General features: G+C 43.1%; 1 long non-coding RNA gene across 1 annotated transcript; it reads right to left on the bottom strand.

The window, feature by feature from the left end:
• Positions 1 to 522: 522 nt before the first annotated feature.
• Positions 523 to 22,805, bottom strand: LOC119871631. Its single transcript, XR_005357600.1, has 3 exons — positions 22,675 to 22,805; positions 2,004 to 2,178; positions 523 to 748 (listed from the first exon to the last, which is right to left on the bottom strand). It is a non-coding gene; the product is annotated as an uncharacterized LOC119871631 (long non-coding RNA).
• Between the last annotated feature and the right edge of the window lie 1,748 nt (positions 22,806 to 24,553).

The raw sequence follows: 24,553 nt of genomic DNA, 5'->3' as shown, positions 1-24,553 counted from the left end.
TTTACCTTACTTGATATTTTTATGCATCTAATTTATTTATTTATTTATTTTTTTTTTTTATTTTTTATTTTTTTATTTTTTATTTATTTATTTTTTTAATTTTTTTTTTTTTTAAATGGGATTCAGGCAACAGAACCTGAACCGGGGTCTGGACTTTGGCATCTGGCCTAGAGGTCCAGGTACCTCAAGTGGAGACAAGTACAAATTCCAAATTAAATGAGTGAAAAATTTTCGGCTGTTCTCTAAATTTATCTTAGAGCCTGCAGCCTGGTCTTTTAAAATGATTGAGGGCACGAATGCGTGATTCAAAATTAATCTTGGGAGCCAACCCAAAGTTGAGAAGCTTTATCAATGCTGGATAGATCAATAAGGTTTGAAATGAAATATCATAAATCGAGGGTCAGTGGATGTTAATCCAAATCCTGCTTCTGTATTGGGAGCTTCTATGTGAGCTGGTATGAGACGTCAGCAGAAGAAAATATTTTTTTTTTTTTTTTAAGTGATGCCTTTTATATTCGGGAATCATGTCTGCAAGGGAACATCTCTCTACATAGCAGCACTACGAGGTTTATCCCTTCACCTTCTTCAGATGTAGATATGAGAACACATGGGGAAGCAGGCACCTGGTGCTCTCAGGTCCTGACTGAATCCATCAGTACGGGGTTTCGGGAAGGCCAGCTGGTCAGGTGGCCGAGAGCCTTGGTGCTTTCCATTTGTAGAACAGGAACATCCACACCTACTCCCAAGTCTGTTGAAAAGATTAAAGGAGATACTTTAGGTCAAGTGCGTGGCGCTTAGCACGTGGTAAACATTAAACCCCGTAGGTAGGATTATTTTCATTGAATGAATATAATGTGGTTTGATGTGGCAGGTTCTCCCAAGTTGTGCCTTTCATTTTAAATTTAACTTTTCAATCCAGAAGACACAGGGATTCCTAGACAATTTTGAAGAACTCTGAATACAGCGGATTCCGCTAACAGGCCTCCTAGATTGGGGCCCACGGTATCCTTGTTTAAAGAAGATGAACACTTCAGGCAATAAGACAGACTCCGTTTTTAAGGAATCGGGAATAAATGTTCTTGGAAAACCTGTTCTTGAACAAATTCAACCACCAATCCTATTAAGTTCCAGTACTGATAAAGCTTAAGTTCGGTTGTGGGTAACAACAGGGTGATAGTGAAGTTCGTTTCCTTTAGTAACTCTGGCCATCAGCCTCTGTTGTTGAACTGTCCCTGTTGCTCTGCCATCCTTGGGACTCTGCCCCATGGTTCACGATGGCTGCTCACGCTCCAGTCTCCACTCCTACATTCCAGTTGGCAGAAATGAGGAAAGAACTAACCAGGGCAGGCCTCCTCCTTTAAAGGAGTCTTGGGGTGCCTGAGTGGCCCGATCAGGTGTCTGACCCTTGATTTTTGGCTTGGGTCATAATCTATGGGTCATGAGATCATGGGGCTGAGTCCTATATCAGGTTCTGGGCTCAGTGTGAAGTCTACTTGTCCTTCTCCATCTGTTCTTGTCACTCGCTCTCTCAAATCTTTAGAGAGATGATAACTCTGTCACAAGGGTGATAACTGATCTTTCCACTTTAGACTCTGTTGTCCAGAGCTTTGTCACGTGGCCGTATACCCAGCAGCAGCAGTGGTGGCCACCTTTCACGGGATCCATTAACTGGCAGATCCCTTCCCTGGGAAGAAGGGAGAGTGTGTACTGGGGGACGATGGGTAGTCTGTTTCCCATCCCTGCCCTTGTTCTGTGACCGATCTGACTGACCATGTTGGACCAACATACCCGAGGTGTTTCTCTGCCTTCCTTTGATACAGAGATAAGGAGAAAGGATAGGGATCCCCTTCTTAAAATAATACTTTTAAAACCATGAGCAGTCTTGTCCAAGATAACCCAGTAAGCAGTAAAGATGGGATTTGAGCCCAGCTCAGTCCGACCGTAAAGGCCTGCTCCCCCCTTCTACCAGGAAGCTGCTGCCAGCAGCGGGTAGGAAGGCTCACCAGGTCAGGTCTGTGAGGCCGTCCAGATGTACACGTGTGTGCCTCAGGCACGTTGCTTTGAGAATGATGATTCATTGGTCTAACAAATCCTCTGCTAGTAAAGTAGCAGGTCGGATGGATGCTGATCAAGTGATCCAGACTCTGGGGCTGAGGCTCTTGGCTCTAGAAGCTTCTCCTATGAAGTTGAAGGTCAGAAGGAGGGCTTTACCAAATGTTTGTTGAAGGAATAACTTGAGTTTAATCTTGAAAGAGGCACACAGTTGTTCATCTTCTAGAGTCTGATTATCCCTCTGCCTCCCCCCCCCCCATAAGTTTGTTGCAAAACTTTTTTTTAATCCCGTATTTTTAAAAAATTTAAATTCAATTAACATACAGTATATTAGTTTCAGAGGTCTAGTGATCCATCAGTTGTATACAACACCCAGTGCTCATTACAAGTGACCTCCTTAGTGTCCATCACCCAGTTACCCCATCCCCAAAACCCCTCCCTTCCAGGATTAAGAGTCTCCTATGGTTCATCTGCTTCTCTGATTTTTGTTTTATTTTTCCCTCCCTCTGTGATCCTGTTTCATTACTTAAATCCTCACATGAGTGAGATCATATGATCAATGTCTCTCTGACTTATTTTGCTTAGCATAATTCCCTCTAGTTCCATCCGCATCATTGCAAAGGTCACACTTTCATTTTTTTTGATGACTAATATTCCATTGTGTATACATACACACCATCTTTATCCACTCATCTGTTGATGGACATCTGGGCTCTTTCCATAATTTGGCTATTGTGGATGTTGCTGTTGCAAAACTTCTATCCCTTTAATTTGCACTACAAAATGACCGGGGAAAGATCTTAATTTTGTCGGACATCATAGTATTAAAATTCGCAGCGTGCTCTGTTACAATGAAACCAAGAAACCAGAATATCCAAAGCACTCACATTGTAATAGCTGGTAAGAGATCAGGCTTACGTGAATAAATCCTTGTTTGTGATTGGTTCTCGATGGAGGTGGTACCCAGCGCACTGAAATGTGCTCTGGAGCAAGAAAGCAAAAGCCCCTGATGAGCATTTCCTGGGATTTGGGGGAAACCTTTGTTTACTAAACAAATCTTGTCCGGTGGTACCTACTTCATCTATGGGAAGTGTCCTCGGGCTGCTGGGTACCAGAAGAATCACGTGATGATTGAGGAGTAGTATGCTGTCTCAAAGGAGTATAGGCTTTGGAATCAGATCTGGCTTGTTTTACATCTGGTTCTATTTTCTAGACCTGTGACCCTAGGTTGGTCTTTAAATTCCGTTTCTTCAGCTATAAGATAGGGATAATTACACCTGACTTGAGGATCTCTCCGAAGTCCCATATTTATCTCCTGAAACAGTTATAAGTGGCTTAAGATCTAAGGTGTCACAACATTGTGTCTTATAGGATGGAGGTCAGTGTGCACATTGATGCTTCAGCTGGGGACTCACTAGTCCCCTAAGCATTCTGCTGTCTGTTGCTGCATAACTCAACACTCCAAAACTTAGTTTCTGAAAACCTAGAATTCTATAGCAAGCAGCGCTTTGGAGGGACAGCTCATTGCTGTTCCAGGTGGTAGGTACTGGGGTCACTGGTGACTGCATGCAGTAGGAGATTGGCTGGAGCAGAAACTGAATGGCTTTTCTCGCCTATCTGGCACCTCTGTTGCAATGAATGGAACACCTGGGGGCTGGCTAAGTGCCTTTCTCTTTGTGTTGGCTCTGGCAGGGTAGCTGACCTTACATGGTGTGGGGGACAGCTCTCGGAGAGCAAAAGAAGATGACTCTACTAGGCCTGGAGCTGGCATGGGCTGTCATAGATGCTACATTCTACTGGGTCAGAGAAGGTCTCTGGCCCAGAGTCCAGGGAAAAGGACTTAGACTTCATGTCTTGATGGCCACAAATCCTGCCTTCTCCCATTATTGATCTGTGGCAATCATGACCTAAAAAAGCCATTTTACCAGCACTGTCTTGACCACCAGCAGTGAAATGTTGGCAAATCCTAAATGAGGAATCCAGAATTGCTGCCACCTGCCAGAACAGGAATTGGTGCTATTAACAGGCCCAGGGCTATGTCTGGGGCTTTGGGAGGGAAGTAGGGGGGAGTAAATGGTTTCTCTGGAGCCTTTATATTTTTTCCAAAAGTGGTACCTTTACGAAGATTTTAATGTAATAGGTTACCATAGTGGTTGCTAAGGCTGTGAAGTCAGGAAGCCATCGAGAAGTAGCACGAGATGCATAAATGATGTGCTCCAAAAGTATATCTTGTGTGCATTTTCCTCCCTTATGAACAGCAATGCAAACTGCTCTCCTTCAACCCCAAACACATGGGCTTCCTTGATATAATCCTATTAATTGGAAACTATGGTGCCTCTCATGGGACCAGAGCATCCTGGAAGCAGCCATGAGGTCCTGTTTGTGAATGAGTGTGGGCTTCCTTGTGCGTGTCTGCAAGTATGTTAGGGTGTGCAGAGGGATGTTGGACCAATGTGTCTGGTGCTATGTGGGTGTGCAAGTGTGTGTGGAGATAGTATGGGAGTGGGGCAAATTCAAAACTGGGCAAAGGAAGGAGTCTGTGTGGAATCCTGATTCACAGCAATGTGATTAGGACCTGCCAGCCCCTTGGGGTGTTGCCTGACTCTGAAGTGTGTGGCTGGCTCCTTCTCCTCACTAGGGATGACACATCAGAGTCTTTTTAAGTGATGGAAGAGGCATGATTCCTGCTGGTCCAGGGAGTCTGGAGCCAGACACTGTAGGTGCAGGGGTCAGGATGCCAGGGTGGTGAGCAGAGGGCTCTGTGAGGCAAGCCAGTCACCGGTTCTGGAGCCCAGCCTGTTCCCCCTTCATCCTGGCAATGGGTGTCCTTGAACGGTGCACTGGGAATGGCCATTTTCCTTCTGCTTTTGGGAGTGGTCCTCACCAGCCCTGCAGACCCTTGTCCTTTCATCCCAGGTTCAGACATACCTACCACATGTTTGTTCTAAACCACTCAACCCAACTCTCATGGATCTGGGAGCCAGAAGGAGCAAAGGGACAAACATCTTTATATGCCAGTCTTTTTCTCCCCCCCCCCCCCTTTTAGAAACTTTCAGCAGCTGGATGAGATTTTTCTTTAAGCCTGGGAAAATTTTCCCTCCTCTTGTTTTCACTTTTAAATTCTGTTGTATTTCTCTGTGGGTTTGTCTTAAGTTCAGGATGATTGATGGGTTTGCAACGAAGGAAATAACTCAGTGAGTAAAATAATAAAGGACAAACAAATGGTGCTTCACCCTGGTAGGTTTCTGTTCCAAGTTTCCATAGAGCAGAGTGGCCCAGCCCTGGTGCCCAAGTGCCAGTCAGGCCACCAGAGCCCAGAGAAGACTACATGGCCTCACAAAGTTTCCATCACGCTGGTCTCTGAGATGGACGGGTTAATAGCCTGAGCAAGATGTGACTTGTAGAGAAGCCAACGTGAATAATTGAAGATGCCTGTCTTGCTGGGTGCCCAGTAGCATGAGACACTGATCCGCTTCAGTCTTGAATGGGACAACTCTTCCACTTCTGATGGTCCCTGGAGACCCCCCACTGGAAGAAAATGCCACTCGGCAATATTAAATACAAAAAAAAAAATCTGATGGGCTAATGAATGGGGTAATGCTTCATGCACAGTCTACTCCAAGACCTTTCTCAACTCCCAGCTCCCACACAGTATCCGTAAAACCTGAACTGTGATAGTGTCTGTATTTCCTCTCAGAAGTCAGTAGTTTAATAATTGTGTGAAACATGAAATTGCTTTTTAAGGGAGGTATCAACTGGCATTCCAAGGATTTTAGCTCTAGTTACCGAGCTTTGAGCTAATCAGATATTCCTATTTTCCAGAAAAGATTCAAAGTCTGAGGTTAAGGGACTGGTGCTGCCCTGCCCAACCTCACCTGAGCAGGGAATTGCAAGGAGATCTAGCAGTGAGAGTCCAGTCAGGGGTCAGAAACCAAACAGTAATTTGAACACAAAAGTTTCCTATAAAGAGTTATTAACAATTTACAGGACTTTACTAAGGGTGGTGGTGGTGGGTGGGCAGGAAAGAACTCTGAAATATACTCTAGGGCTCTGAGAGTTCTTGGGGAGGAGCTAACTGGGGAGGAGGACCTTCCTCATCCCTGGAATTCAGGCCACCCTGGAGAGGGTGTGGCCATGGTCCCCACCACTTGGCAGAGGTCATTGGGTTGCTGGGGCCCAAGCTGCTCCATAACCAGAGCATCTCTGGGCTGGCACCAGGAAGCTGGAAATCCCCCGCCACTGGCTTGCAGGCAGTCCTAGACCGGCAACTGCCTGCTGGGATGCTGATGCTTCCTGGGATGCTACCTGTGGGGGGGAAGGCTGCTGACCTCGCCACTAGGAGACAGACCTGTGTTTGGGTCGGGGTGCCCAAGAGCTCCCTGGGATTTTGTCTGCACAGGTGTCACTTCAGTCTGTAGGGGAGAGCTGCATTAGTTCTGCACACTGGCTCAGCACCGTGAGAGCAAGGAGACCAACCCTACAAGGTGGGGTGGGGGGTGGGGGTGGGAAACCTGTCCTTTTGCCAGTTTCTTCAGTGCTCACTACGGATACAGGTTAATATCGTACAGTAGGTGGAAGAGAACTACTCCAGCATCCCAGGCAGGGCAATGAAGGGTGGATTTGGAACAGAGTGACCGTACATGCTGGGCAGCCTGGAGGACATTGGGACTTAGTTCTTTTACCTTCTAGGGAGCTCATCCTTCTACAGAACATGGCATGCCCTTAGCAGTCTTTTATTTCTAAGAGATTTATTAATGTGTGCATTAATGTGTGCATGCCCAAGGGAGGGGAGGAAAGAGTGAAAATCCCAAGCAGACTCGCTGAGCACAAAGCCCCATGTGGGGCTCCACCCCACAAAACTGAGATCATGACCAGAGCTGAGACCAAGAGCCAGATGCCCAACTGACTGAGCCAGGCCGGTGCCCCTGTTGTTATTCTCCTTAATTGTGTACAGAGAGACCAGAACTATGGTAGACTTTAGATATTGAACAAAAAAAGGTGTAGGATCTAGAGTTCATTCTAGTCAGATCCTCAGGTCTGAATAGATAGGGCAATGATTAAAACCAATCACAGTATACTTGGGGCCACCACTTTGCCAGAGAAATGACAGTTAAAATATTTAACACATGGTTTTTTGAGCATTTGATACATGGCTAGTACAATCAAGGGACTGAATTTCTAATATAAATTTCAGTGTAAAATTTAAGAATATTCTGTATTTTTTTTTTTTAAGATTTTATTTATTCATGAGAGACAGAGGAAGAGACAGAAGCAGGCTCCACACGTGGGACTCGATCCAGGGACTCCAGGATCATGCCCTGGGTCGAAGGCAGGCGCTAAACCACTGACCCACCCAGAGATCCTGAGTATTCCATGTTAAAACACTTCGTGTAGGACAACTTGGATTGTTGTCCTATTACAAGGATTACATGGGAGGTTTTATGGGCCTGGCCAACAGGGGACACACTTCACATCCAATCTGTTGGCTGGAGATGAGTCACTTGGTCACAGGGAAACTGTGTCCCTGGGCAAAGTGAAACATTTGGTGGACAACTAGCCACAGCCTGTCTCAGGAGATTTAAATAGGATTCATCCAGAGTGCCAGTGGAGGTCCCTGCGTAGGTTCAATCAATCAGCTGCTCTTCTTTATTTGGACATGATGGTTAACTCAGTTGGGGAAATAATCTAAGCTGATTTGATCAGAGGAGACCTTTTAAAAGAGAATACTAGGACACAGACTCTGCCTGCTGGGGTAGCAACATGAGGTATAGAGTGGTTAACCCCACGGGGAGGGAGCCTGTGTTATGGGAAAACATGGTCAGGATCCTGAGTATGGAGCCAATTCAGAGGAAGCAGAGCCAAGAGAGAAGTCAGGGTGATATCATTTGAGGTGGAGATCCAGACCAGTTTGAAGCCACCTCGTGCCTAGTTATGTGACCCAGTGCATTCCCTTCTAACCTCACCTGGTTTGGGTTGAGTTCTCTGTTGCTTGTGAAAAGAATTCTCCCAGTGGTAAGCTACTGTGATCGGGGTCTATGTTAACACAAGACCTATTCAGGCTATCTCATGAACGTGGGGGTGAATCCTAAAGATCTGCTTGGTGTGAAAGGAGGATCCAGTAGGGAATGACTTGTGAATTGCTCTCTACCATCAAGTTCCCACGACCTCACACATTCTGTCTCTGCTTCACTGTGGACATCTGCATGAGTCGTAACCTTGGTTTGCATTTGGCCATTATATTGGGATCTCCCTATGTCCACTGTACATATGATAGGTCCATTTGGTAGTTCTTGTCCTGGCATCCCTTCTGGTTTAGCTTTTGTCCTGGATTTTTCATTTGTTTTTAAAGATTTTATTTCCTCATGAGAGACCCACAGAGAGGCAGAGACATAGGAAGAGGGAGAAGGTGGCTCTCTGCAGGGAGCCCAATAAGAGACTTGATCCCAGAACCCCGGGATCACACCCTGAGCCAAAGGCAGATATTCAACCACTGAGCCACCCAGGTGCCTCCCGGATTTTTCACTCTTAATGGAATGTTAGTAATAGCATTAAAGAAAGACCTGGTTTGGTAGACATTTCACCTTGTACTTTTAGCTCTTACCATCGTTTTGTCTAGTAGAGTGTGAGATGCCAGTGTAGTCAATGTAGTTTTTTTTGTCTTTTTTTTTTTTTTTTTTTTTTTTTAAACCCATGCTTAAATCTGAAAGACTACGATGATCTTCTTTTCTGGACCCTTTTATATTTAATGTAATCTAGTGACTATCCCTCACTTCAAGGATAGTATGTAGATGAAATAAAAATAATACTTTGATTAGGAACAGCTGGAGCTAACCTGTTGGCCTGGCTGGCTATGGGAGAAATACTCCAGCACCACCTCTGCCAGCCAATTAGTCTACCAGCTGGTTGTGCTGTGGCCTGAGCCTGTGAGATGCAAAGTTGTCACAAGTTCATTAAGTAACTTAGGAAATTTTTTGGGTGAGGTATGTGAGTTGCAGAAAATAAAGGCTGAGAAGTCCTGGCATAAAGCCAATCAAGGACATTCTGAATGCTCTTACTGTGGTGGTTTTCATAATTTAGTGCGTGGTGTATATCTGTGGCTCTTTATTTTTGGTAACGCTTTCATAATTGGCAGTAATTATAATCACAAAGTTTAAGATAACTTCTAGTATACTTTTTCTCACTATCAAAAGTATCTGTTGAAAAGTTTGGATGATGCTGTAAAGTCCTTTTTTACACCTGTCTCTTCCAGCTCTTTCTCACTACCTCATTCTGTTTTTCTTTGAGCTAAGAATTTTAAGGCCATCTTATTGGTCCAGCTTTTGGCAATGCCAGGCCCTTTGTCATGGGTTAACTGATGAATCTGCTGCTCTTGAACCCACTGCTCATACACGGTCCCATCAGCTGTGATGGAATTGTGTTGGGGTCAGGGTGTCCTGTGGACAGAGGTATTTTCTGTTACAGAACCGTCAGTTTTCACTCAAAAGTGAATATGGGCATGAAAATTTGAATTACCATGTAAAAGCACTTAAAAATAACTGCTAAGTTCCTGTAAGGGTGAAGACTTGCTGCTTGAAAGCTTGAAGCATGGATTACTAACAATCACTTAATAGAATTTAAGCCTTGAGGTCAAGTCTTCTAGAAGTGCTAGGTCCATATACTCTTCAATAAATGTGTATTAATGGTATAGGTTGATCTCAGGTGTTGGACTCCAACAAGAAAATGTTATCTGCTATTGAGGAGCTTGGAACAGTTTTCGTCATGTGTTGCTCCATTGAATTAGGGGCTCAGTGGAATATGGTAGCAGGCTGAGAGACCTGATGGAGCCAGGGTAGCTGTGATCCATAGCTTGTCTCCTGTCTCAAGTCCCAGAAATCTGAAAACATGGCAAAAGTCTGGTAAGAGCCCCCTATAACCTGACAGTAAAACCTAAACTTCCCCTCTGGAAAAGGAGCGAGCTCTTCATGATCTTGCCCATGCCCCTCTCTGTAGCCCACTGCTCCCTCTCTGCAGACCGACCATACCCAGTACTCAGCATTTTTTATGCCCCTATATTCTTGCCTCTGCCTTTTCTCTTCCTGTTCAGCTCCTATTTAGTCCTTGACACTCACCTCTTGCATTGATTTACCATTGCCGCCTAATGAGCTACTACAAACTCAGTGGCTGAAAATAACACATGCTTATTGTTTCATCAGACAGTAGGGTTGGCAAGGCTAAGTGGAGTCCTCTGATCCTGGATCTCAAAGGCTTTTTAAGATTTTTTAAAAAAAATTTTTTATTTATGATAGGCACACGGAGAGAGAGAGAGAGAGAGAGAGAGAGCGCGTGGCAGAGACACAGGCAGAGGGAGAAGCAGGCTCCATGCACCGGGAGCCCGACGTGGGATTCGATCCCGGGTCTCCAGGATCGTGCCCTGGGCCAAAGGCAGGCGCTAAACTGCTGCACCACCCAGGGATCCCTCAAAGGCTTTTTAATCAAAGTGTTAGCTGGACTGCATTCCTTTCCAGAACTCTGGGTTCTCTTCCAATCTCATGAAATTATTAGCAGAGTTGGGTTCTTTGTGGTTGAAACATGGAGATTTCTGTCAGCCAGGCCACTCTCAGATCCTTGAGCCCCCGCGTTTCTGGCCAGGTGTCCCCTTACATCTTCAAGGCTAGCTGGAAGTGCTCTCACTCAAGGATGCTAGGATGGAGTCTTAGGTAACCTAACATAAGGGGGTGGCTTTCCCATCACCTTCACCAGATTCAATTGCATAGAAGTGGGGCAGTGTCCACACATACTCAAGGGCTAGGGGTTATGCTTGGATGAGACTCATTGGGAGTTATTGGAGGGTGTGCATGTGCATGGCTGCCAATGACACACATATTCCCCCAAAAGATACTTCATTCCATTCCAAAATTTCTAAAAGTCTCCTGTTACACCTCTTTTCAAATTGTTCCCTATTCCTCTTCCTCAACAAAGTTGGATTTCTCTGCCTCTGTGCTTCTGCCTTATTTTATCCATGTTGCTGTTACAGGATCACCTCCAAAGGCCTAGGTCTCCTTGAGTGACCCATGGGGCCAATTTAGGTATATCATCAATTCTTCTCTAAATACAATCCTATACCGAAATACATTGATGGCTCACAGAGGAGGCCTTTGTGAGGACAGGCTTATACACCCTGGATAGCCAAACCTTCTATTTTCAGGTCTTGGGTTCTTTCCAAATATCTTAACCTGGGAAACTGCCATTCTTGCTGCTCTTCCTCCCCCATGTCTCCATCATTGCCAGTCCTTCTCTTCTTCCCTCCATCTCCAGCCCTCACTTGGCTACTTGTGTTCTAGTCTCTTGACCCTCTTCCAGATCTCTTAATCACTTATGTTTTGACTTAGCCTTTTCCTCTTTTACAACGTGCATCTCTACTCTTAACCCTACCTCAACAGAATCAAAAATTATCCACTATCCTTAGAAATAAGGAAGGGATTGTGAGTAACTACTTAATAATTTTCCTATCCTAATTGTACTCATTAGGTCTACCTTCCTTGCCGCACATAGTCATCCATTTATTTGTTGTTGAGTGAGTTAATAAGCATCAAGATAACTTATCTGGATAATTCAAAGCACTAAACAAATTTTCACTTTGGTTTTACTTGTATCATCTTAGCCTGAATTGGCAAATTGCTACAGTTACTGGGTGATCTAGTTCTGTATTCACCCAAAGGCTTCAATCCCTCTGCCTCTTCCTTACTCGGTAGTCTTCTGCTATGGACCTATCCTTTCCCTCCCACAGCTCACTGGTGGTTTTCAGCATTGAGGGGTGCCTTCTGAGGGTCCTATTCACTTAAAGCACTTTGGGCAGGACATGTGAAAATATGGGAAGGGTCACTGTAGTTGAAAATGATGTTCACAAATACTCCAGTTCTTTCTCTGTGCACATGATAGGATGGTGCTGCTTTATCCCATTCCAAGTTAGGTATGGCTGTGTGAATTGCTGTGGCTGACAAGATGTGCATAGGAATGACATGTGTGACTTCCTGCAGAAGACTGAAGCCAGCCAGTGGCCTCCCTCACTCCTTCTTGGGGTTGTGCAGTATATGCGGAGAGGAATCCTCTAGTAACTGGGGCTCTAGGGTGACTAAAATGATCATGGCTCCCTCCGCCCCTGACCTGCATTAGATGTGCAGGGGGAGTGAGCAATAACGGTTTGCTGTGCTAATTCTCGAGTTTGGGGGTTGTGATGATAGCTTAGCTAGATTGAGAATCAAGTTTTCCAGCATAAATACATTTCAACTCTTCCTCTAATTTGCCAGAATCACGTTTTCAAATCTTCTGAGACCTATACAGAACATGTTGGAAGGGGCATTTGGCTGACCAGAGAGGCTCTACTGACAAGAAATAAATTCGTGTTGGGTTCTCTTATTGTCTCTTTTTTGGACCATCTTTTCCTAAGATGCAGGAACCCTGAAAGAGCTAGTGGATCCTGGACATAGAAAGCAATTTGGAAACAGAGCAGAGTTATGAATTGCTTCTCTTAAATGTCAAAAAATGATTGACTTATTTTCTGTCTAGATCCAATGTCTTTTACAGTACAGCCTGGACTCCTCTCGTTGCTCTTGTCCCTTCTCTGTAAGTCACAAGAGTTGTGTCTGGAGGCATTTCATTAAATGATGTATTCTTTCCCATAAAGAAAACCACTAATCAATGCTTTTAGTATACCTGTCGGTATTTGAACACTTGGTATAGAAGTGTATGATCCATGGTGCTCATTGAGGCTAACATTTGAATGACTGCAGAGGCAATGCCGAAACTGATGGATGGCATGGTGGGGAGATAACCCCTGAGGCCTCCTTATTACTCCCTTACAGTATCTAAAGGGCCAGTGGAAGGATGGCAATTATTTTATTTGGCAATCCAATTGTCTGTCTTTGGAAAATGATAGGATGAAGAGTAGAAGTCACAAATAATACCTTTCCCACTGCCCAGGTATAATTGAGCTATTTACAATCCCTGCTGCTTTTATTTTTGCTCTGCATTAAGGATTAACCTGAGAGGTTTGTAGTAGAAGAGAGAGAAACTATGTTTAAAAAAAAAAAAAAATACTTGCAGACATCTGCAAGCAACTATATATTCGTCCCCTTCAAAGGAATCTTGTGGGGAGGATGTATACTTATTCAAATGTGATTGTCGTGATGCAGTCTTTGAGTTTTTTTAAATTGTTTTTCAAATATTCTTAACATGCATTTTTTTTTTTTTTAAGCAAATGAATTCTATGTAAAGTACAGTGTCAAGTTTGTGTCACATATGGTGCTGGAACTTGGGAAATAATGACGAATGAGTTGGTCTTAGCTCCCCCGAGATTTTTATCAGCTATTGGGGGACCCTAGACAGTAAACCAAATGCTTTCACTATGGGTCTGATGAATGCAGTGGTGGATGTACACGCAGATGCTGTGGGAAAACACCAGAGGGAACCCTCAACCTTGACTGATGCTCTAAAAAGTCTTTCCTTGATTGTGTAAATGGACTTTGGAGAAAGTGAATAAGAGGAAGGAGGAGATGTGTAAAGTGGTCACATGCGAGGTTTGGAGCCCCGCAGGCCATTTGTAGGGGTGGAGTGAGCATGCAGGATGGAGAGGATACAGGATGTGGGAGGAGTGGTGAAAAAGGCTCTACCAGCTTTGAGGGATCTCCTGGACCTCTAAGTCAAGAAGCAGAATAGACTTACAAATGTGTGCGTGTTTATGTAAGTTTACTTCTTCAATTTGGATGTTTAATATATATACGCACACATACATATATACACACACGAGTTAAGAATGGTGGAGATATTCATGCAATCATAAAGATATTTAAAACCATGAATCTGGGTAAGATAACGTAGAGAATATGTGTAGGTAGAGTAAAGGAGAGGTCCAAAAATGGGGAACTGGGCCATTTTTAAGATTGAGGTAAGGGAGATTTTTGTTTCCAGTTAAGTAGGCTTGGTTATTCTAATATTTGTACAGAAAATAATGTAAAATGTTGGATAAAATATGAGGGGGGTAGCCCTCAACAATGTAAGAGCAAGACTTGGAAGAGTCTAAATTCTGGGAGGAAAAACTAAAGTTAGAAAAATAGACTATTGGGCTCCCCAAGTCTGGAGGACGTTTGCTGCTACTGCGCACTTAGGCTTCAGTTAAGTGGCCTGAAGAGCAAAGGAGACCAATGTCCAGGACCTGCCTCAGGTGGAATGTCTTAAATTTTAAGCGGAGACTGCCAAGGGTTAAATCTAAGGTAAACATAAAGTAGAACTAAATCCAACTGCCTCCCTGACACCTAATAGTAGGGAACTGTGGAGAAGCCTGCCTTTCTACTAAAGAGAGCAGGAAAGGAAAATAAAAAGAAAATCCATTGTTCCTGAGAGTCAGGAGAGCAGGTTGGCCTCTGTGTAGATGTGCATCCTCTATCTATGCATACTCTGGGAGAGTCAGGCCACCTCAAGCTGGGAAATTGGCTGGAAGTGGTCCTCTCACCGAGACCGCTGGCAGAGGCAAACTGAAAGCATCTCTGGAGGAGAGCACATTCATCCCTGGTCTTAGACATGCTCTATTAAAAAAAAAATTCTCAAAGGCAGTGTTCACACAAAGATAAGTAAGCTCACAAAGAAATAAGGAGACTTAGAGCCAGCCTCCCCTCACCCTGCAGAAATAGACCACAAATACTTCAGATGATGGAATTGTCAGGCATAGATTCTAAAACAATTATGCTTCCTGGTTTAAAGAAATAAATGGCAAGCTTAAATATTAACAGAAATCTATAAAAATGACAGATTTGCAAATGAATTACATAGAACTTCCAAAGCTGAGAAGCTCAATAACTAAAAATTCAGTGGAAGTGCACCTGGGTGGCTCAGTGATTAAACGTTTGTCTTTGGCTCAGGTTGTGATCCCGGGGTCCTGGGATCGAGTCCTGCATCAGGCTCCTCGCAGGGAGCCTGCTTCTCTCTATACCTGTGTCTCTGCCTCTGTGTGTCTCAAGAATAAATAAAATCTTAAAAATTCAGTGGAGTTGTTTGGCCAGGTTAGATTCATCAGAGAATTAGAGAATTACCATATATATCAGAAGTTATCCAGAATGTAACATAAAAGGGGTGGAGGGAGATGGAAAACCTAGAAAAAAAAGATCCCCAGAGGATGGAGTTAGAGATTAGAATTTCAGGAGCAGAGAGAATGGGGTAGAGGCAATATTTGAACACATGACTGATAGTTATCATGCACTTTAAAAAAAAAAAAAAAAAACCAACTTAAATTCAATTAGCCAACGTATGGTACATCATTAGTTTCAGATGTAGAGTTCAGTAATTCATCAGTTGCATCTAACCAAAGAGATAAAGGGCCTGTACTCTAAAAACTACAGAATACTTTTGAAAGAAATTGAGGTAAACACAGAAACGGAAAAACATTCCATGCCCATGAATTGGAAGAACAGATTTTTCAATGAACTCTAGAAAAATAGAAAGCTCAGGGGTTTGTCTCTCACCCCACATCCACTGGGGATATAGTCAAAGACACACAGTGAATGCCTGAAATAGTGGATAGCACTGACCCTATATCTATTACACATATGTACCTATGATAAAATTTAATTTATAAATCAGGCACAATAAGAATAATAAAGCAGTTATAACTACACTAATCATGTGATGGGGGGTGTCTCTCAAAATATCTTATTGTAGCATACTCCTCTTTGTGATTTGGGATGATAAAATACCTACAGGATGAGATGAAGTGAGGTGAATGATTTAGGCATCTTGATGTAGCGCTAGGCTGCTATTGACCTTCTGAGTACATGTCAGGAGGTCCCCTGACCTGGGTAACTGAAGCCACTGAAAGCAAACCTGTGAATAAGGGAGACCACTGTACATCTAAATACATCAGAGAGAAAAATGTAAAAACCAAATCTTAAAAGCAACCAGAAGGGGGGAAAAAATCAAAGTGTCTTCAAAGGAGCAACTGATAAACTGGCAATTGACTTTTCAACAGCAAGGATAAAAGTCAGAAGAGATGTTGAATGGACCAAAAGAAAACAACTGCTAAACCATTTAGGATGGGCGAAAATCTATTTTGAGAATGGAAACACAAGGCCATTTCCAGATAAACAAGAAGTGAGGTTTTTATCAGCAGGTATTACAGGATGTACTGCAAATAGAAGGAAAGCGACCTCAAGGACTGAGGAGCAGAAGGAATTGAATGCAAAGAAAGTGGAAAATAGATGGATGGGTGTAAATAAGTGTCCTGTGTATGAAATAGTAATAATGTATAATAGTGTTAATATAAAAGCCTTAGAACACATCTGTGTTTTATCTGGAAGCAATGTAAATGTTTTAATTAACTTTAGGCTTTGATCATTGAAGTGTGCATGTTCTAACTTCTAGAATAATTACTGTTACGCAGTGGATGTTTGTGTTCCTCTCTGGGTGTTAGGGCTTCAACATTTCATTGTGATAGCATTTGAAGACGGACTATTAGGAAGTCATAAGAGTTAGATTAGGTCATGATGGTAGGGCCTTCATTTTGGGATCAGAGGCCTTTAGAAAGAGAAAGCTCTCTCTCCACTTGTGTGTACATGTACCCAGGCAGTCATCTGGAATCCAAGGAGAGAGCACTCACCGGATGTCAACTCTGTTAACACCTTGACCTAACACCTTGGGTTTCCCTGTCTGCAGAATGGAGAAATTTGTTGAGCCACCCAGTCTATGGTAATTTTCTTTCTTTCTTTCTTTCCTTTTTTTTTTTTTTTTTGGAAAGCAATTTGAGTAGACCAAGACAGTCTGTAAAGAAATAGTGTAATTTCTAAACTCATAGAAGGCATAAAGAAATGAAATAAAAATATTGTCAATCCAAATGCAAGGAAGAGAAGCAGAAAATAAATGAAGCAAACATTATGCAAAATAGGATGGTAGATTGAGACTTCAGAGTGTCACATTGAATGTAAATGCTCTGAATGTTCAAGTTAAATGCAAAGATTTTCAGACTGGATCTTAAAATTCTGTCCAACAGTGCAGGTTTATAAGCGATCTAACTAAAATGTAGGGATTCAGATATCTTGAAAGAAAAACAAAAAAAAACCTATTAATCAAAAGAAAGTTGGTATAACTGAATTATTAGAAAAAATGGACTTCCATGCTAAGTGTATTAGTAGTGCTAATGAAAATCACTTCAAAATGGTAAAAGGCTTAGTTCACCAAGAGACGTGAAAATTTAAATTTGTTATGGTTTTAGGTCTCAAAACCTATAAAGCAAAATTTGATAGACCTCTGAAAATAGAAAACATACAATCATTATGGGACACTTAAATATGTCTCTTAGGGGAGATCATCATAATTTTAAGAGAGTTGGTACCTCTGAGAGATAGAAATTTTCATTAGGAAATGGTATGTGTAGGGCTTCTTGGAGTTCCAGAATGTTCTAGATCCTTGTCTAGGTGGTGGTCACATAGTCCTAGTCTTTATAATAACTTACGGGCCTGAGAATAGAGCTTTTACTTTTCTGCTTCTATGTTGTAACCTATTACTATAAAAATAGTAAGCAGATGAAAAATAAGCAACCAGGATAAGAATGGAGAACCTATGCCTGGCGTGGTAGGAGGAAAACCTAAAGAGATCCTATCTTGGAAGGCAAGTACAGAAAATACGTCAAAGAGGAAGAACAACTGTTACGTGCTGTGAGGTCAATTAATACTGAGACTGGATATCAGTGTCTGGATTCAATTGCGGGGATGCTATTGGAGACTCCGACCTGATTTGCTGTGGTAAAGCAGTAGGGGCAAAGCCTGATCAGAGTGGGCTGAGAAGGACTAGGAGAAAAATCAGAGGGAGCCACTGTATTAGTTTGCTAGGGCTGCCATAACGAAGTACCACATGCCTGGGGACTTGAACAACAGAAATGGACTCTCTCGCAGTTGTGATCCAGAAGTCTAGATCAAGGTGTCAGCTAGGCTGGCTCCTCTGAAAGCTGTGAGGGAGACTGTTTCCTGCCCCTCTCCCAGCTTCTGGTGATTTGCTAGCAATCTTTGACATTCTTTGGCTTTATTCCATCGCTCCAATCTCTCTGCCTTCATCTTCACATGCATTCTCCCCATGTATGTGCTTTTGTGTTCAAGTTTCTCCTTTCTATAAGGACCCCCAGTGATGTGGATTAGGGCCTGCCCTATTCCAGTATGACCTCCTCTTGAGTAATTACGTTTGCAAAGATCCCATTTCCACATAAGGAACTGAAATAGGATTAAGATCCCAATATATGGGGACTTCAGTGGTTGAGCATCTGTCTGCCTTTGGCTCAGGGCATGATCCTGGGGTCCTGGAATCGAGTCCCACATTGGGCTCCCCAGAGGGAGCCTGCTTCTCCCTTTGCCTGAGTCTCTGCCCCTCTCTCTGTCTCTTGTGAATAAATAAATAAAATCTTAGAGACCTCAGCATATGAATTATTGGGGAGGGGGAGTCAGAGCTCCATCCAAAACAGTATAGATAAGGCTTAAGTAGAACAAAGAAATTGTGTTTTTTAAAAGGAGATGTATAGTCAAAATGCATGTATGTATATTTAAAGATGGGATAATAAGAGCATATTGGTATGTTTGACCCAGTAGAAAGGGGAAGAATTGGTGGGTCAGGAAAGAGAGGGACACCATTGCTTGAGAGATGTCTTTTTTTGTAGGGTAAGAGGGCATCTGATCCATGGCCTAAGCAAAACATGAGTCTTGAGAGATAAGCGAGAGCACCATATCCATGGTAACAACAGGGAATGTGGCTGTATGGGCATAGAGGTGGCAGGCTGGCAAACATGGCAGTGGGATGGTATGCTTTGTTGGTGGATGGAAGCAAGAGCATCAGCTGATAGGAGGTGGAGGAGGAGGAGGTGGCGGTGGATGGTTGCCAAAGGAGAAGAGGGTGTGAAATGGTCTTATAAGGAGATAAATACAGTGGGGTTGCTGGGGCACACTAAGGGCTCATTTTAGATTTGTGGCTGTGAATTTAAGGTGCAATTAATCAGCATGCTATGTGCTTGTCACCAGCCATGGTTAACTCTGCGGGTGCAGTTACAGGGTAGGCAGAGATTTGGACTTAAATGGTTTTATTTTTGTCCATTGAATATCAGAGTGAGTGAGGGAAAGGAGTTGAGAGCGCTTGCAAGTGAGTGAATATAGAATGGACCATTGAATCCAAGCTGGGTGAGTGTGGAAGTAAGGATGTAACAGTGTTAGGGACGGTGACTTATGGGGTCAGATCAGTGGGTTGGGGGGTGGGTGTTTAAGTGATTCTGGGAGTTCTGGAATTCTGGGATCTGCTTCCCCACCCCTTTCCCACTTATTCAGACTCCTTTTCTACCATTTCTCCTCGTCAGCCCCCTTGAGACCCCTCAGTCTACACACGATTCCTCAAACACCCCAGATAAACTCCCGTCTTGGGTCCTTTGCATTTCCTGCTACCTCTCTGAAGAACACTCTTAAATCATCTGCAAGAAGATCTCCCTCAAATACTGTGAGATCCCTCAATATTTAAAAACAAAAACTCCTCCAATATTCCCTAATCTCTTTTCTGACTTATTTTTCTTTATCATTAAATTTGAGTTCTAATTGGCATACAACTGCCTTTTTTTTTTTTTTTTTTTTTTTTTCCTGGTAACCCTTATCACAAGCTAAATACCATGTTTCCTTTGTGGTTTATGCTCTCCTATCAATCCTATGTGAGTTCCCACGAATGCAGGGATTCTTGTTCTTTTTGATCTGTTCTGTGTGGGCAACATCTTGAACAGTGCCCAGGATGTAGTAATTGAGTGAATGAATGAAATACAGTGGATGATGACTAGAAGGCAAGGCTTGAAACCACTTGGAGAGGAAGAAGAGTAATGGGCGGTGCATGACCTAGTCCTAGAGGGCGGCCTTGACAGTAGGAAGTAGGTGGTAAAGAACAAAGTCATTGGAGAAAAGGAGGTTGAGGAACCTGGGAGGATTTCTCTCAAGAATTTCAAAATCACTGGAAATATCATGGTAGATTGCTAGAGTGACAAAAAGGAGACAAAATCCAGGAGTGATGAGGCCTACTGATGACTGGTAGGAGGGAATGACGCGTTTTCTCATGGTGCAGGTTTTAAGACTGGAGGTTTTTAAGAGAACAGAAAGGGAAATTGGTTGAGAAACTGCAACAAAGAGCTACGAGGTTAACCTGCCTCACTGCTGGGCTCAGTGGTTGCGAAAAATACTCCGCATTTGGGAGTGTTGCACAGAAATCCACGTTCTCAGGGAAAACCAACTTTCTGTAAAACAGAAGAATAAAGGAAACTCAGTAAAAAGACTGGGCATTTTACCAATGACACATTGTAATATCGTAACTTAAAGAGGAAAAGGTTTAGGGGTTGGGGTTAAATTAGGGATAAACAGAGTCTTGTGAAGGGGAGAGTCTGGGCGATGAGTCAGTCTCTCTGTGGAAATATCCAGAGAAATGGCAAAAGGGATCAGCCTTGGTGGTGGAGCTCCAAGGGGTTTTGGAAGGCTGGGGGCAGGGAAGGGGAGGGGGTGGGATCTGGCTGGGATGGCTGAGGTGCTGCGATTTTCTCTTCCCGGTAATGGTAGTGGGGAAGCTGGAGAGGAGTGGCCTTACCTGAGCATGTAGGACTAGAATATTTTTCCCTTTTGTACTGGTTTTCCAGGGATGCCATAACAAAGTGCTGCAGCGTAGTGTAAGGAAGAAAAATGTATCTTCTCCCAGTCTGTCAGCTGGAATCCAAGGTGTTGGCAGGGTTGGTTTCTCCAGAGACCTCTCCCCTTGTCTCGCAGAGGCGGTCTTCTCCCTATGAGAAGGTCTTCTCTTGCTTTGTGCATGTCTGTCTTCCTAATCTCTTCTCCTAAGGATGCCGGCCCTACTGGATTAGGGGCCACCCACATGACCTCATTGTATCCTAGTTACCCCATTAAAGGCTCGATCTCCAAAAACAGTCACGTTCTGGGCTACTGGGGTTCAAGGCTTCAGTGCTTAATGGGGAATGAATTTGGGGGAAACTTTGTTCAGCCCCAAATACCTTTTCATTCTGGAATACACAGCATTCTAAGGGAACTATTTCAAGGTCATTACTATTATCCCTTACTGCAGATGAAGAAACTGAGATCTAGAAAGATTTGCTAGCTTGCTCAAGACCCAGGGCATTCTGGACTCCCAAAAGCATCAGGCTGTTCTGTCCAGACTTATGGTAGTTGCTGAACTATAGTGGAGTTAATAAAGAATTCAAAACCAATGACTTTTGATTCCAAATAATTTCTTTTTTAAATTAAAAAAAATGATAAAGCACAAGCAGAGGGAGTGGCAGGCAGAGAGAAAGAGAAGCAGGCTTCCTGCTGGGCAGCGAGCTCTACTCAGGGCTCGATCCTGGAACCCTGGGATCATGACCTGAGCCAAAGACAGGTGCTTAACCGACTGAGTTCCCAGGCAGCCCTTCCAAATCCTTTCTATTGCCAAAAAAATGTTCTGGAAAAAATTTACTAGGAGAAGATTTAGGACTCCCAACATTTATAGATTATTGATACTTTTTCCAATTTTTCTTAAACTCCTTCCCAACATGAATATTCTTTTTACAGAAGAGGATATCTGGGTTGAGAGAAATATACTGAATGTCACAGAGCTAGGGGTAGGGTAGGTAGGGCTGGTCACTTAAAATCTGTACAGTGTCCAGTGGACCAGCCAGCGTTACCTGTATATGTTGTTTGCTCCGAGTGGCTGTGTCCAGACTGCAGGTAGCACAGAGAGGCCCTGTGAATATCAAGACTATTCAAGATGGTGATTGGATAATTCATTTCCAAGACAGAATGTCTGAACAGACGTGGGAATAAATGCATAGCTTTGCCAACATGATGACCTTGAAGGAAATGGCACTCACTTGGCTCTTTTCAACATTTTCTGTGTTAAAAGAAAAACATTTTTGTGGCTTCGGTTCATATACTTCTATTTATGTTACAGTGAGCAGATCACTGTGTTTTGAAAGGTCAGTCCTTTCAAAAGCCTTCCATTACCACTCAGCAATTAGTTCAGTGCTTTATACGTGCAAAATAAAATGCTACTTCTTTAAAAAGACCATTTTTTTTTTTTTTGGTATGAGGTGTTTTCCATTTGGTTTCCACTAAAGACCTTCTCATAGTCGATTTTATTAGACTCCGGAAACCCTTCTTCCCCAAATCCTCCAATTTTTAAGCTCAGAAGCTGGCAGGCCTTGGAGAAGTCTTGCCATACTGGTGAATCACATAAGGACAGATTTATTGGCTTTTTTTTTTTTTTTTTTTTTTTTCTTAAAGATCTCCAAGGGAAACAAAGGGAAGTTGAGTGTTTGGTGATTTGTTATGGTCCTGACTCTAAATGTGGTTTCTGACTTCAGTGTTCTCGTCTTTAGTTGACTGCACCTTTAGCACTCAGCACTCCTCCAGTGGGATGTTAAGCTCCGGTAGTTGCCTGTCTGTCAGAGCAGAGGTCTGCTCCTGGAGGCCATGCTGGAGCCCAGGCCCGTCCAGGAGATCTCTCTGCAGAGGCCCTGCTAGGGGGGATTCTCTTCTACTACATGCAGCAGTGTCCATGCAGCTGGTCCCTCGGACAGCAGAAATCTTGCTTACCTTGCACTCTGCTACCTACCTCATCTTTGAGGCTGTGCATCACTAGCGAGAACTGGGTCCCCTCGGTGACGCAGGAGGCCATGGAGCTCAGCATAGGCGCTGGGCTCCAGCAGATGGCCATTCAGCTCTTGGCCCAAACTTCTAGCTTCCTGGACTCTGTCCCCATTGGAACATTTTATCTGCTGCCTTTTCAAAACTCTGAGGCAGCTCTCATGCACAGTTCAGTGTGTCCACTTAGAATGTACATTTGATTTTTGACAGATGTACGAACTCATGAAACCGCTATGACAATGAGCCTACAGAATATTTTCATTGCTCCCCACCCACCAAATTTCCCTATACCACTTTGTAATAAATCACCCTCCATCTCTAGTCCCTGCAACTACTGACCTGTTATAGATTAAGTGATATTCTCTAGAAATTTATATAAATAGGATCCAGTAGGTATTCTTTTGTGGCTGACCTTGTTTCCCCCATTCAGTAAACTTAAATCTCAAAATCAATTTATATATATTATATATATATATAATATAATAAATAAAATAATATATAAATATTATATATAATATATAATTATAATAAATAATAAATAAATAATATATATAATCCTTTTTATTTCTTGTTCCTTTGTTTTTCCTTTCCTCTTTGGATTATCTAAATGTTTTTCAGAATTCTGAATTTATCTATTGGCTTTTAAACTCTTTGAATTTTTAGGGGTTTCTAGGGATATGACTATAGATCTGGATTAGTCAGCAATGCATTGCCTCTCTGTCCCAGATCCACCCCGTCCTTCTATCCCTGCCCTCCCCTTTATAATACTGGTGCTGAAATCTGCACATGGGCCTCCTTTGCCAGCTGGTGCAATGCTAAACTTTGTTGATGGAGGGCACTGGAGGGCTGCAGGTGAATGGCTGAGGAGTGGCAGCTTTTCTTGGTTCTTGGGTCCTTTTCCCTCTTATGCCATAACTGCCAGTGTGTCAGTACATGGAAGGTCCGGGGGTGCTCCCTCTCCTGAGAGGTCCTGCCACCCAGGGGGCCTCTTCCTGCTGACTTAGCTCAGGCCCACCAGCATCCCAGCAGGCTTTGACCTACAGACCAACCCCAGCCTGCATATCCCCTTTTTGTGAGTTTCTAGGCCACCCATCAGGCTATTCAAAGACCAGCTCTGTCTCAGATAGGTTGGCAAAGTCCTTTGTCCCTGGAAGGCTTTGTGTTCCTGTGGTAGCCACCACCTCCCCAGTGAGGCCTTAACCTCAGCCTTGGGAATGAGATAGGTCTCTTCCAAATTCTTTGTTCTTGCCTTCTGTAATCTATCAGCTCCAGAGGTGGGAGCTGTGTCCTATATGTGCTTTTCTTAGAGTCTACATTTACTCTTTTAAGTAGATAACTCTTACTAATTAACTTTTTCCATTAAATCTGTTCAAATAGTTGGCATAGTTTGTCTCTAGACTGGATCCTGATTGATATAATATCCTTAGTTACTTAGAATTACTACTACAGCATTTACTAGAAACTAATATAGAAACCCTGCAACCAGAGGCATCTACTTACCAGCATCCCTCCTTTGTATCATGTGTCATGTCATGTGTATCGCTTCTACCTACCTTATAAACACAACAAGGCAATGTCTTATTGAAGAGAAATCATGAGGAAAAGTTTTCTTAATTTATTATTTAGACTTTTTTTCCACAAAAATCTGCATTTCCCCTGGCATCCTTTCTCTTACACCTGAATAACTTCATCGAGCATTTCTTAGAGGGTAGGTGTGCTTGTGTCAGAGTACCTAAGTTCAGTGTTATCTGTATGTGTTTTCACATTGCTTTCATTATCGAGGGATATTTTTGTTGGTTACAGAACTCCAGATGGACTTGGTGTTCTGACCTCCATGGTTTTGATGA

Source organism: Canis lupus, chromosome 4 (genome assembly GCF_011100685.1).
Source record: "Canis lupus familiaris isolate Mischka breed German Shepherd chromosome 4, alternate assembly UU_Cfam_GSD_1.0, whole genome shotgun sequence".
Classification (NCBI taxonomy): domain Eukaryota; kingdom Metazoa; phylum Chordata; class Mammalia; order Carnivora; family Canidae; genus Canis; species Canis lupus.
The sequence above is the reverse complement of the archived record's forward strand: the minus strand, read 5'-3'. Positions and strand labels throughout refer to the sequence as shown.